Here is a 14,934-nt window from a genome sequence, read left to right as displayed (position 1 = left end):
ATCGATTTATTGCTTTACAAAGGGGATACTTTAAGAAATTTCAGGATGTGTGGAAACCATTAACAAAATATTGTAAGGATTAAGTAAAATTATTTCCCTTTTAATTATCAGTTCAGGATATAGGGAGGGGGGTATTTTTATTATTACATATATTATATAATAATGGAAGATATGGATGGGAGGGATAGGAAAGGGGAAGGGATAAAAATTTATATAATGTACCAATGATTGTTTATAAGTGATATATTTATTGTTACTGTGAATGAATATATTTTACACTTAATGTAATTTTGAAAATGAATAAAGAATATTAAAAAAAAAAAGGATTGAATAACAGGAATAGTTGAGTTGAGATCCTGTAAGCTTTGGTGCAATCCAAATAATAGGCAAGACCATGTGTCCATTGTGTGGAGTGCAGCTTCACAAAGGTGAGAATGTGGTTTTGGATAAAAAAGGGAGAACTATAGTCTGATTTAGATGGAATTCTGAGATGATCTTTGGAAGGAATTTTGGATGGATTTGAAGAATTACTTTGTCATGATAGAATCTTGTATACGAGGGGGTGCTGAAAAGTTATCAGCCCAACCAACCAACTTCCCAAATTCTGAGTGTTATTTTGCCACTGTAGCTGACGTCAGAGGGAAAGCTTGTAGGTCAGCCACATGCAGCGTGTAAGAGCCACTGTCTGCATCCCTGCAACAAATGCCACTGAAGGCAGGAAGGAGCAGCCCTGCTGGATGGCCCTAAAGGAAGCGAGTGTGGCCCTGGAGCGAGCAAGTAAGGGAGAGAGGGGACAAAATCTGGGACAAAGGAAGAAAGGAGCATGTTGGTACATGAGAAGGGCACGATTTTGGAACAAAGGCTGGAAGGCAGGGGAGAGGGACATGAACTCAGGACACAGAAGGAAGGGAGGGGGTATGAACATGGGACACAGAAGGGAGGGGAGAAGGGGGCACTAACTTGGGACATAGGAGAGAAGGAATAGAAAGGGAGAATTGTTGGGCATGAGTGTGTGAGTGAGAGGGAAAGAGATGGTACACATGGGGAAAGGAAGAGAAAGGAAAATTGTTGGGCACAGAGAGAGAGAAGATTGAGGTAGAAATGCATGGGGAAGAGAAGGATGATAGGGAAAAATGTTGGATTATGGTGATAGAGTAGGAACATATGGACAGATTGATGGGGATGCAAGAGGGAGGAATGTTGGACATAGTGATGAAGAAAGAGATGTAGCATGGTGCTGGAGAGGGGTGATAGAAGGGCAATTAGGCATAGGGCTAGTGGACAGTGGTGAAAAATGCTGCACATAATCCAGGGGATCGCTTTGTAATCTTTGAAAAAAGCGATTTTATCAAATACAAATCTTGAAATGTTGGATGTGGCAGTAGAGTGGATGGGAGAGATGCACCCTGGATCTTTCAGCTAAGCCATTTTATCTGGGCTTTACAAATAGTGTTGTTTTGGAACAACATAACTGCTGGGTTTAAGAAGTAACTTGAAGCATTTCTTTATGCCTGGGGTTTTGGCAGCTAATTATGCGACAGAAAGATCAGTTTGATAAATTGGCTAGCATACAGTATTCTGTTTTATTAGAACTCTTTATACTAGTCTCATCCTTTGTAGATAAAGCTGTTTGGATCTGTACGGCCTTTTCCTCTATTATTTCATTCTGTTTTATACTGTTGCAGTTGGTATGGTCTCATCCTTTGTTTACGCTATGACATTTTAAATTGTCTATGCTGTGTTGTGATCCACTTACTTGTAAGTTGAGTAAAAATTTGTTAACAAACAACTCCCTCTTTCTTCAAAATTGCCACATTGATGATTGCTGCCTGTGCTATGGAACAATGGTGAGATCTGTTTAGGATGTTTTGGTGAGTATATTAGTGCTAATGAGTATAATTTGAGATTCTGCATGAGTCAGGATGTTGCATCCATTCATTCTTTAGATTTCTCCTGTCAACAGATGCAGAAGGCAACATTAGTACAAAGATGTATCACAAAGAGAATGCTTGTAATGCTTCATTGTGTGCTACTAGTTGTCATCTAAGATCTATGACTCACAATATACCTGCTTGCCAATTCATTAGTGCTAGAAGAAATTGCCCAGAGGATAAAGATTTTCAAGAGCCGATGATTAATTTGACACATAGGTTCATGGACAGTGGGTATTCAGAATTAGATATAGCAAAAACTAGAAAAGGAGCAAAGAAAAAAAGCAGAAAGGATTTCTGTCAAAGATTTATAACCCTGGGCCTGGTGGAAGGGTGGTTTTTTGTGGGTTACTAGGGAAAATAATGGGGGAGAGTCCTGGTGGGTAAGGGTCGGCAACTACCCAAAGGGCCTCCATTGAGTGTTCAATTACAAGTTCTCCTCCCTCAAATTTTATTATCCAAACCTTTTATAGGTGAGTTCCCCCCCCCAAAAAAACCCAACAACCTGAAAAGGTAGACATTATACAAATTTTAAAAAATTATATTCAATTGATGAAGCAAGCAGCCCTTCCCTTCTTGAACTGTAGCTGGTCAGGTTACATCTAGCCTTAGGAGCACGTGGCATAGTGGGTCTATGCTGTGCTGTATAACTTTCGGCTATACATGCAATACGACTAAGTCTATGCTTGCCCACGTCCCGCCCAAATTCCCGCCCTCGACATTCCTCCTGAAACACCCCGTTTAGCTAAGATCGTTCAGCGGCACTTTGAAGGCCTAGGTAAAAGCTCCGATGTTCATAGAATTACTATGAGTGTAGGAATTTTATCGCAGCAACCCAGTGCTAAAAAAAATACTAACGCAGCTTCATAAAAGCTTTTACACCTAAGCAGCACCAAGACCAGCCGCCACTATCGAGAGCCTTTGTCCCAATCCAGCCAGACGTGTGTGCTCTTCACCATACAATTTGTTGGAGAGATCAATCTGCCTGCTTTTAAATATCAGCAGCATTGGGAAAACAACTGCTTTTACACCTAAGCAGCAGCGGGTACATCCGCAACCACCAAGAGCCCACAGACCTGATCCTGCCAGGAGCGTGAACTCCTCCCCCTGCAGTACATTGGAGAGATCAATCTGCCTGCTTTTAAATATCAGCAGCAGTGGAGATCAACTGCTTTTACATCTAAGCAGCAATGAGACCAGCCACAACCACCGAGAGCACTCAGACCCGATCCTACCAAGAGTGTGAACTCTTCCCCCCCTGCAATCCGCTAAGAAGATCGACTGTCGGCTCCGGGCGGCTTTCCCGCAGAGGAGAGAATCCTGCATTCACCGTGGGCCTCATCTGGGGCAGCCTCCTTGGAGCGGCTGGGGCACGGGCAGTGTGTCTGGGAGGGAATGCATGGATGGGAGAACATCGCAGGGGAGGAGACATAGGCATCCTGGGACTGTTGGCCAGAAGAAGCCCTTTCTGGATACGTCAATCGCTCCTCCTAAACTTACTTGCTCCACTTCATCACTGACGCTGACCCATTCTGCTTCTATTCCTTTCTCTCCTCTCTTCTACCTTCCAAAGTATTTAGATCAATGCTGTCTTTTTAAAATGTTTATTTTATTTTTATTTTTCCTCTAACTCTACTTTTCACTTCACTATTACCCTCCAGGTACTTTAGTTAGATTGTGAGCCTTCGGGACAGTAAGGGAATTTTCCAAGTACCTTTCTTATTTCTAATCTTAATGTATATTTTCTGTAAACCGCTTAGAACCTAACGGATGTAGCGGTATATAAGAAACAAATTACATTACATTAAATGCTCCAGTATGTTGAAGTTTTCAGTAAGAAGTCTGGGAGGGACATAGCCTCTGTAAATCTTATGGATATCAAATGATTTGAATATTCATGAGGAGTTGGTGGAGTTTTGGGAAAGCAGGAATGGAAGTGTATCAAATGTATCTGCTTTGCAGATTACAGTCTGGACTATAGTTCATCCTGAATAGCACCTAAAGTGACCAGATAAGCACTGCAAACACATAATACAGACCCCCACACACTACCCCAGTGATCACTGCCTCCCTCCATAAAAATATTAATCACAACTTGGAAATTGTGCCTCCAGAACATCATCACCTGGCAGCCTGGCATAGGAAAGCCTAGTCATGCTGCACAGAGGCGTCTTAAGCCATTTTGGGTGTGGGTTAGGGACCCATGGAGAGGCTTATGGACCCATGCCCATAAGCCCCTGTAATCACTGCATTGAGAATGAAACATGTGCACTTCTCTATATACCCCAAAAACCTTTTAGTACTGGCATATAAGTGGCTCCTGCAGCCATAAGGGCTATTGGGGTGATAGATAAGTGGGTCTAGGGGATTCTGGAGGTGGTTTGGGGGGGCTCACCATGACCTATAAGGGAGCTGTGGTGAGATGATAATATGGCACCCTTTTTGTGAAGTTCACAGCAGTGCCCTGTAAGGTACCCCACTATTTAGGTGCCATGTGTGGGTGTTCAGTCCATCACTTTGCAGACCCCTCCCATGTCCAACAGGACTTGTTCTAGGAGTTTTTGACTTGGACGAAAAGTTAGATGAAAATGTAGTATAAAGATGGACGATTTAGCGGCTTGAACGATCAGATCGGCAGGACGTATAGTTAGATGATTTTTGAAATGGAAAAAAATTTGGACGCATTTTTCGAAAATGTGTCCTAGGCTATTTTTTTACTTTGGACGACTTGCGATTTGGATGGAAACAGACTTAGATGTTCCTTTCGATTATGCCCCTCCAAGTGTTTTAGCGCGGATTTAGCGTACGCTAAATCAACATGTGCGCTAACCACTAGCACGTCCATAGGATAACATGCACGCATTAGCGTTTAGTGCACACTAAAAAGCTTAGCCACCTTTGTAAAAGATGGGGTAAGTTTTTCTAAGAATAGTATTCATGATCCTTAAGGATAAAGGCCACTAGACCACATAGTTTTTAAGGCACATGTGGGGAGGGTGGCCTGTTCCCTATTACTGCGGGATTCCTATGGTATTGGTTACCATTCTGCATGGTAATCCCTGTGGGATTATAATATTTATTTTTGCTTGGTTAGTATAAGTTATACTAAGAAAAATATTTATGATCCTTTAGGGATAGAGCAGTTGAAAGTTACAGGAACCGCAAAGTTAAGTTACAAGCAATTCTCTAGGGTAAGTTCCTAGAGGAGGTAAATAGGTCCCTGGAGGAGCCCATTGGCTCAACATATAGTTACTTAATAAAGGATACACCTCATGCTTGTCCAATTGACTCTTTTGGGGCAGATCTTGCTTTCTGTTACCCAGAAAATAACCATTCACTTATTTGTAGTTTGACTATGCATTTTGTATGGCTTCAACTACAAATTTACAGTCTTTGTTCCTGAGGGTTCTGGATTACCGTATTTTCACATAGATAACGCACACCCGTGTAAAACGCGCACACGGGTATAGTGCGCGAAAAATACAAATCTATGTACAGAAATTTTTATATACCGCGCACACCCATATACTGCACATGCTGCCCGACTCTCCCGTTGCCGCCCGACTCTCCTTTCGCCCGCCCCGACTCTCCTCTGGCCACCCCGACTCTCCTTTCGCCCGCCCCGACTCTCCTCTCCCCCTTGAAGTCCTGTCCCCACCCTGAAAGCCTGATGCCCCCCCCCGACATCCGATTCACCCCCCCCCCCGCAGGACCGCTCGCACCCCCACCGCGAAGGACCGCTCGCACGCACCCGCACTCCGAAGGACCCCTCGCACGCACTCCCACCCGCACCCGCACCCCCACCCTGAAGGACCGCTCGCACCCCCACAGGCTACCGACTCCCCCCCCATCATGTAGAAGCTCCTACCGGTGTCCTGCTGCTTCCTCTTGGCGGTCCCGACTCCCCGACAAGATCGGGGCAAGAGGGAGCTCAAGCCCTCTTGCCCCAGCAAACCGCGGCACCCCCGACACGATCGGGGTAAGAGGGAGCTCAAGCCCTCTTGCCACAGCCAACCGTGGCACCCCCGACACGATCGGGGCAAGAGGGAGCTCAAGCCCTCTTGCCCCCCGACTCCCCGACATGATCGGGGCAAGAGGGAGCTCAAGCCCTCTTGCCCCAGCCAACCGCGGCACCACCGACATGATCGGGGTAAGAGGGAGCTCAAGCCCTCTTGCCCCAGCCAACTGCGGCACCCCCGACACGATCGGGGCAAGAGGGAGCTCAAGCCCTCTTGCCCCCCGACTCCCCGACACGATCGGGGCAAGAGGGAGCTCAAGCCCTCTTGCCCCAGCCAACCGCGGCACCCCCGACACAATCGGGGCAAGAGGGAGCTCAAGCCCTCTTACCCCAGCCAACCGCGGCACACCCGACACGATCGGGGCAAGAGGGAGCTCAAGCCCTCTTGCCCCCCCGACTCCCCGACACGATCGGGGCAAAAGGGAGCCCAAGCCCTCTTGCCCCGCCGACTCCCCAACTCCCCAACAATATCGGGCCAGGAGGGAGCCCAAGTCCTCCTGGCCCTGGCGACCCCCCCCCGCTAGTTGTTCGGGCCAGGAGGGAGCCGAAACCCTCCCGGCCACGCGACCCCCTACCCCCACCACGCACTACATTATGGGCAGGAGGGATCCCAGGCCCTCCTGCCCTCGACGCAAATCCCCCTCCCAACGACCGCCCCCCCAAGAACCTCTGACCGCCCCCCCAGCCGACCTGTGACCCCCCTGGCCGACCCCCACGACACCCCCACCCCCCTTCCCCGTACCTTTGTGTAGTTGGCCGGACAGACGAGAGCCAAACCCGCCTGTCCAGCAGGCAGCCAACAACGGAATGAGACCGGATTGGCCCATCCGTCCCAAAGCTCCGCCTACTGGTGGGGCCTAAGGCGCCTGGGCCAATCAGAATAGGCCCGGGAGCCTTAGGTCCCTCCTGGGGGCGGGGCCTTGGGCACATGGTCGGGTTGGGCCCATGTGCCTCAGGCCCCGCCCCCAGGTGGGACCTAAGGCTCCCGGGCCTATTCTGATTGGCCCAGGCGCCTTAGGCCCCACCCGTAGGCGGAGCTTTGGGACGGGTGGGCCAATCCGGCCTCATTCCGTTGTTGGCTGCCTGCCGGACAGGCGAGTTTGGCTCCCGTCTGTCCGGCCAACTACACAAAGGTACGGGGAAGGGGGGTGGGGGTGTCGTGGGGGTCGGCCAGGGGGGTCGCGGGTCAGCTGGGGGGGCGGTCGGAGGTTCTTGGGGGGGCGGTCATTGGGGGGAGGGGGGTTTGCGTCGAGGGCAGGAGGGCCTGGGATCCCTCCTGCCCGTAATGTAATGCGGGGTGGGGGTAGGGGGTCACCGTGGCCAGGAGAGTTTGGGCTCCCTCCTGGCCCGAACAACTAGCGGGGGGGGGTCGCCAGGGCCAGGAGGACTTGGGCTCCCTCCTGACCCGATATTGTCGGTGAGTTGGGGAGTCGGCGGGGCAAGAGGGCTTGGGCTCTCTTTTGCCCCGATCGTGTCGGTTGTGCCGCGGTTGGCTGGGGCAAGAGGGCTTGAGCTCCCTCTTGCCCCGATCGTGTCGGGTGTCAGGACCGCCAAGAGGAAGCAGCTGGACACCGGTAGGAGCTTCTACATGATGGGGGGGGTCGGGAGGCTGTGGGGGTGCGGGTGCGGGTGGGAGTGAGTGCGAGCGGTCCTTCGGGGTGGGGGTGCGTGCGAGCGGTCCTTCGGGGTGGGGGTGCGAGCGGTCCTGCGGGGGGTGAATCGGACGTCTGGGTGGGGGGAACTATGTAAAAAAAAATTTATACAACGCGCTCACGCGTATAACGTGTGAGGGTATGCGCGGTACATAAAAACCACGTATAACGCACGCGTTATATGCGAGAAAATACGGTAATTTGCTTGGCAGTCACATCGAATAGAGCTACTTTGAAAAGGGAAAAGATGCAGGGGTTACTCAACTAACATGTTGAAACTTTTTAACTGCTTTTAACTCATAACCCCCTTATGCTAACTAAGCACTCTGAGAAACTTCCTAAGCCCGTATTTGTCCTGTTGTCTGTTAATTAGATTGTAAGCTCTTCTGAGCTCTTAAATGTGTTGACGCACAGTGCTACAAACATCTATCAGCGCTACAGAAATGCTAAATAGTAGTAATAGTAATAGTTGCCTGTAAGACAAAAAAGGAAAAGAATAAAATAGAACAGCCTCCAAAGCAGCTAAACTGGACAGACAAATCACCACTCTGTTATCATCAACCACAAGCTACAAAACCTTCAAGAAAGATATTAAACCATACTCTTCAAAAAATACATAAAACCCTTCTAGCACGACCAGTCCTTACCCAACTCCCCCAACCCTCTCTATACCCTTAATACTCTCTAATGTTCTTCTATCTACCCAACATAGTCTAAAATGCTTCCAATTTACCAAATACTTATCTCCTTAAGATCTCGACTTCTCTTTGGTAATTCTTCACCCAACATTAAGAACATAAGAAGTTGCCTCCGCTGGGTCAGACTAGAGGTCCATCGCACCCAGCAGTCCGTGCCCGCGGCGGCCCATCAGGTCCATGACCTGTCAGGTTTTCTTGATTTAGCCCTATAGCCCCCTTATTTTTCTATCTACACTTTTTCTGTACCCTATCTACCTCTCTCTGTACCCCTCAATCCCCCTATCCTTCAGGAATCTATCCAATCTATCCATTTATCACCTTAAGATCTCGACAACTCTTTGGTACTTCTTAAGTAAATATTATGACATTGCTTATGCTGTTCCTGCAAACTTTTAATGTAATTCTTGTTAACTTTGATATAATCCGCCTTGAACCGCAAGGCATTGGCGGAATAGAAATCACTAATGTAATGTAACAGACTCGCTTCCAAATCCCCTGGCTGACAGTCATCAAGAAACCAGTAGCATTCCCATGTCATATGACTCTTGGATTTCATAGGGAGAAAGGCTTATATTAGGATGATGTAGGCTTCTGAGAAAAAAAGGATTAAAATGATCAGGCTTAGAGGTAGAATAAAAAAAATAAAGAGCGTACATAGAGCTTAGATAGGTATAGAGATGCTAGTTACTGATAGTTTGTAAGTCGAAGAAAGTCAAACTTTATGATGCAAAGCAGATCAGCTCCATAGTGAGAAACTAGATAGCAAATAAACTGATGAAGCATTATGCATGTGAGATATTGAAAATAATCACTTCTGACAGTGTGTATATTTTGGCCTAAAAGGTTTTTTTGAACTATATATAGTCAAGTGCCCACTAGAGTTATGTTATGTTATACCAAGGCATCTATACAGTATTGTCTTTTTTAAAAAAATGTATTGATATTTCTAAAAGGAACCTTGAACGGATTATTGGCTGGATGAATATGATGACTATGCATGTGTACTTACCTTTGATCTACAGATGAGCTGTTTCACCCTTCTTGGGATTAGCAGAACACAGTGACTTCTTTACTTTTTAGGGGGTTGTATTTCTTTTCCATGTTTTCAAAGATTTTTATAATTCCCCTTGATGACTTAACCCTAGGTGGAATTTTTTATATAGAATCTAACTCCAGATTGAGACATTTTGCTGAAAATGCCTCAAAGAAACTTCTAGCTCACAGCCATAACTGAACAGAAAAAAAAACCCATCTAAATATTTTGTTCAATTATGGCTTTAAGTTAGATGTTTTCATGCTCAACACATCCTTCTATAAGTATCGGTTTTGATTTTTTTTTTTTTTATTCCAAGGGAAAAATGAAGAAAAAAAACCTGTATTAAATCTAGGAGCCAGTAGTTCAGACCTAACTCACTCCTCTTTCCCTATCCCTCAAGTACTGTCTGTAATACTTTTTTTTTTTGGGGGGGGGAGTAGAAATCCCCTTCCAGATCAGAAATAGCTCTTTTAGAAAGCCACATTAACAGCCCCGAAGCCCATAGAGATTTAAAGGGCTTCGGGGCTGTTGCTGTGTGGTTTTGTAAAAGAGGCTGTAAGTTTATTTTTCTATTCTGTGTTTGTGAGCAAAGAAACTTCTGTAAATCATCTCAGAAGCCAGCCATCTCCCTTCCCAAAAGTAAGCTGTCAGCTGTATGATAGCACTGCCTTGACAGGTGAAACAAAGATAGAATTGCCTCTTTGCCTGGGTCCTTGCCTGTTCCCCTCTCGCATACTCTCCACATCCTTCACAGTCTCTTTCTCTTAACACCTCACACAGCCCTTCACTCTGTCTCTCTCATATACCTCCAAGCCTTCATCCAGTTTCTCTTTTGCCCCTCCCATCATGCACTCTGCAATCTATTTCTTCATCCCAATTGCCTTTTGTTTAGCATTAGCCCTCTGTGTCTCTATCCCTCTATGACCAACATATCCCTTTCTCTGACCCTATAGTTCCCCATGTCCAGGATTTCCTATCTGTATCCCTAACCATCTCCTACAAGTTCAGTTTTGGTCCTTTGTATCCCTAACCTCTCTCTATCCAGCACTGATCCTCTTTTTCCCACCTCTATAGTTCCCTCTGCCCACTATCTCTCTTATGTGTTCCTATCCCTCTCTGTCTCATATTTTCTTTATTTCTACTAGAGAGTGGCAGTTTGTCCAGTGATGTTTTTACCAGCTAATAATGATCAGATTACTTTCTAAACTTTTGGATACTGCATTTTTAAACATCCTAATCCATTCCCTTGTTATTTCATGTATAGATTACTATAATGCCCTCTTTAAAAAAAAAAAAAGAACTTACGCGACTTCAGATTGTGCAGAATACTGCAGTAAAAGTCATTTATAACGCAAGCAAATATGATCATGTCTCCTCCCCCCTTCTGCATAAGGCACATTGGCTACCCATCGATCACTGAATTAGTTACAAAATCCTCCTCTTAACCTTCAAAACCTGATTAAATAACAGCCAAAATTTATCAATAAACTTCTTATTCTATGTAGCCCATCCAGATCTCTCTGTTCTGCAGCTCAAAATCTCCTTAACATTCCATCCTTAAAATATATTAACACTTTAAGATCCAATAATTTTGAAGTGACAGCACCTTCCCTTTGGAATTCCATTCCTAATTACATATGAGAAGAAACTTCCATAGGCCCTTTTAAGATAAAATTGAAAGCTTTCCTATTCTTAGATGCTTTTGATACATAACTGTCCTCATCCTCTATAATAAAATCCTAAATGCGCGTGCGCACTTAGGACAGCATGTTTCCTGACAGTGTGCTGTGTCCCTCCATGATGAATTCCATTTTCAAACACAGGGGCAGGGAACACGCTGACGACTCCCCCCTCCCACCCTCACTCACCGCCAGACAGACAAACCGCTGTGGCCGCTGCTGCTCCATAGGCATCTGTAACACACCCCTGCTGACATCTACTTCTCCCCCTCCTCCCTCTCGCCTGCTCACCAGCTCGCCGCGTTTAACTTCTTAGAAAAGCACTGCGCTGCGCTGTGCTGTGGCCAGAGGAGGAAGCCTAAACATCTTAGTTCAATCAGTGAAGCAAAGAGTGTTCCATCAGTGAGTCTACACTAGAGAGTTGTGTGGGGACAGAAATCCCACCCATCCCCGCCCATCCCCGTCAGGATCCTCTCCATCCCCACCTGTCCCCGCAAGGATCCTCTCCGTCCCCACCCGTCCCCGCCAGGATCCTCTCCGTCCCCTCCCGTCCCCGTCAGGATCCTCTCCGTCCCCACCTGTCCCCGCCAGGATTCTCTCCGTCCCCACCCATCCCCGTCAGGATCCTCTCCATCCCCACCCATCCCCGCCAGGATCCTCTCCATCCCCTCCCGTCCCCGTCAGGATCCTCTCTGTCCCCACCCGTCCCCGCCAGGATCCTCTCCGTCCCCACCTGTCCCCGTCAGGATCCTCTCCATCCCCACCCATCCCCGCAAGGAATTACCTCCATCCCCGCCCGTCCCCATAAAAAGCAGCAATTACTTCTGACAGGATCATCAATTCCACAGTTTCTTTTGTGTTTGTGCTGCTGTTTTCCTTGTGGAATCTCTTCGGTGGAACCCTTTTTTTGTTTTCTGTTCAGGTACTTAACTTATAACTATTTTTCATCCCATCCTTTTGTGTTTTCCATTTTTGGCTTCCCACTCTGCTCAATTACATTGTAACTTCTTCCCCTACCTTCCTTTCATTTCCAGTTTGTCTAGTTATCGTCTGTGTCTGGTTAGTTTTTAATTATTTTAAAATTTCTTTTATTCTGTAACTTTTATCCATGTGTAAATTGCCTTGAATATAGACAAGGCGATTAATCAAATAAATATTAAACTTGAAACTTGAACTTGATAAACCCTCTCTTTTACTAAGGCTGACGTGTCCATTATATTATATGGACGAACCCTGCTTCCAAAGCCTTCCATCCCCGTGGGAGTCCTGTGGGCCAGAGGGGGGTCCCCGTGGGTTAAGGGGGGATTCCCACGGGACCCCCGTGGGACCCGCAGGATTCCCGCGATCCCCATTCCCGTGCAGACATCTAGTCTACACAGCTCATAAGTAAAAACCTCACGCTATTTTGTGGGTTCCCTGAAGCAGATACGAAACGTGTCACGACGGAACCTGACACCTGCAAGCTACAAGATAAGTTTTTGTTTAAATGTATACAGAAGAACAAGTAGCTTTGCCTTATTGGCACTTAAAGTTGATCAATTAGAGATTCAAGCTATCTACAAATGGTGCTTTAAGATGCGATGATTGGGTGGTGAGACAGTAGTGTTGGGGCTTTGCCCCTGTTATTGTCTTCATGATTCTGAGCACAAAAAGCTACCAAGACTTGTAAGCAAGATTGAAATTGTTTATGTTGAAAGCTATTTATGAGTGATTATTCTATTGTGTTTGAGTACATTCCCTTATAATCACTCAAGTTGAAATTTCTTGAGTTTATTTGCCCCTATTTGTGTGTATTTGACGCAGATTAATTATGGACAGTAAAGTTTTCTATTTTCTATACAGCAACAAATATCTTAATAGTTTGTTGGACAATTTTGAAAAGAGAAATGTGTATAAGAGCAGACTGTTAAAACAGATGTTTAAAAGAACACATTTAACAGTTTTAAAAAGAGCAGTTAATAAGACAGAAAATAAGACAATCTTTTATATATATATATATATTTATATAAAGAGACCAAAAGGGAAAGAAGGCCTACTGATGGACAGGGGGAGCAGGGAAGAGGTGCTGGAAGAGAGAGGGAAAGGAAGGGAGAAGGCCTACTGCTGGACAGGGGGAACAGGCAAGGGGTAGTGATGGACAGCTGAGGAAAGAGAGAGACAGAAAGACAGACAGACAGACAGCGGCCAAGAAGAGAAAAAGAAAGACAGACACACACATCTATTCTAGCACCCGTTAATGTAACGGGCTTAAAGACTTGTAAGGGCAATAATCTCATTGTTGGTTTTCAGGTTATCCCTCTCCTTATTGTTCTTCCCTTAATCGTTCTTTTCTTTACTTATTGTAGTTCCTCCCTTTTCCCCTTGTTTTACTTTGTTTGTCTGGTGTATGTCTTTTTGTTTTTACTGACCAATCCCCAGTAATGATATGTTTTGTTTTTAATCCTCTGTTTTCATGCTATTGTATGCTGATAATAGATTTTATTGTACACCGCTTTGAATTTTAGATTAAGCGGTATAAGAAATTTTTTACAAACCTTGAAACCTATGGTTACCATGGTAATTACTGTGTAATGGGGACCGTGTCCAAAGAACACCCAATATTACCACAGTTTTGGCCATGAAAATGGTAACCAATACCAAGGTAATCATACAGTAATAGGGAACAGGCCACCCTCCCCACATGTGCCTTAAATACTAGGTGGTCTAGTGTCCTCTTTGGGGGTCAGGAAAGATTACCAGCCTTTCCTGCCCTCTGCTGTCACTGTATCTACTGCTAATAGAGTTTCAAAATAGACATTTGGAGCATTGAGATTAAGCATCAAATTACTGCATCTCAATGGCCACGAATTTGGTCTTGGAGGATAAGATGTACAGTGTCTGCATCTATGAGACAAACTTAGTTTTTTCTATTACATAGAGCATTCTGGACCCCGGTGCGTTTACAAAAAATTAGTCTAAGTCTAATAGATGTTGGCACTGTCATGTTGAAGCTGGGACATTAGATCATTTGTTGTTTTTTTTGCCCTCTAATACATAATTTTTGGAAATCTATTTGGAATCAAATTAATAACTTACTTGAAAATCCGGTAGCACTCTCATATGATACGATATTATTTGGGACATCAATGTGGAAAAAGAGTCAAATTTCTTCTAAAAACAATAAACTTTTACTCATAATGACAGGAGTTGCTATTCAACAAATTGCAAAAAACTGGAAAAATTATGATAGATTAAATTATAGTTTTTGGTGCAATTTATTGTGCCATATTTTTAAAATGGAGAAAATATTAGCTGTCTAACAAGGACATTATAAAAAGTTCATTGAGGTTTGGGAGCCATTAACAAATTACTGTAAGGATTGATTATAATTAATAATGGTTTCTCCCCTTTTGTCTACTGAAGAATAGGGTGGGGGGAGGGTGGGATTAATTTTAATTATATAAATCTATAAGGTTATATTGGAGGGAGGGAGGGTGGGAGGGAGAAATTATATTATGAATTGATGAATGTATGATTAATAAGTAATATTACAGTGTATATGTTTGTATTATAAATCACTTGTTGAAAGTTTGAAAATGAATAAAGAGTTAAAAAAAAATTTCAAAATAGCTGCTGAGACTTCTTGCAACAGTCTTGCGAGATTCATGGAAGTCTCATGATGCTACCATATGAAGTCTTGGCAGCTATTTTGAAACTATTGATGGTGGGTGCAGTGGCAGTTCAGGGCAGGATAGACAGGGGATCTTTCCTGCCCTTAAAGAGGTCATTAGACCACCAAGATTTTAAGATATGTACAGGGAAGGGGGAGGATAGATGACAGACAAGAAGAGAGGGGAGGATAGGGAACAGATGCCACAGCAGACAAGGGAAAAGGACAGTAGACATACCAGAGTGAGAGCAGAAGAAAGGAAACAGACCAG

Source organism: Geotrypetes seraphini, chromosome 2, assembly GCF_902459505.1.
Source record: "Geotrypetes seraphini chromosome 2, aGeoSer1.1, whole genome shotgun sequence".
In the NCBI taxonomy this organism is placed as follows: Eukaryota; Metazoa; Chordata; class Amphibia; order Gymnophiona; family Dermophiidae; genus Geotrypetes; species Geotrypetes seraphini.
This window is presented reverse-complemented; position numbering follows the sequence as displayed.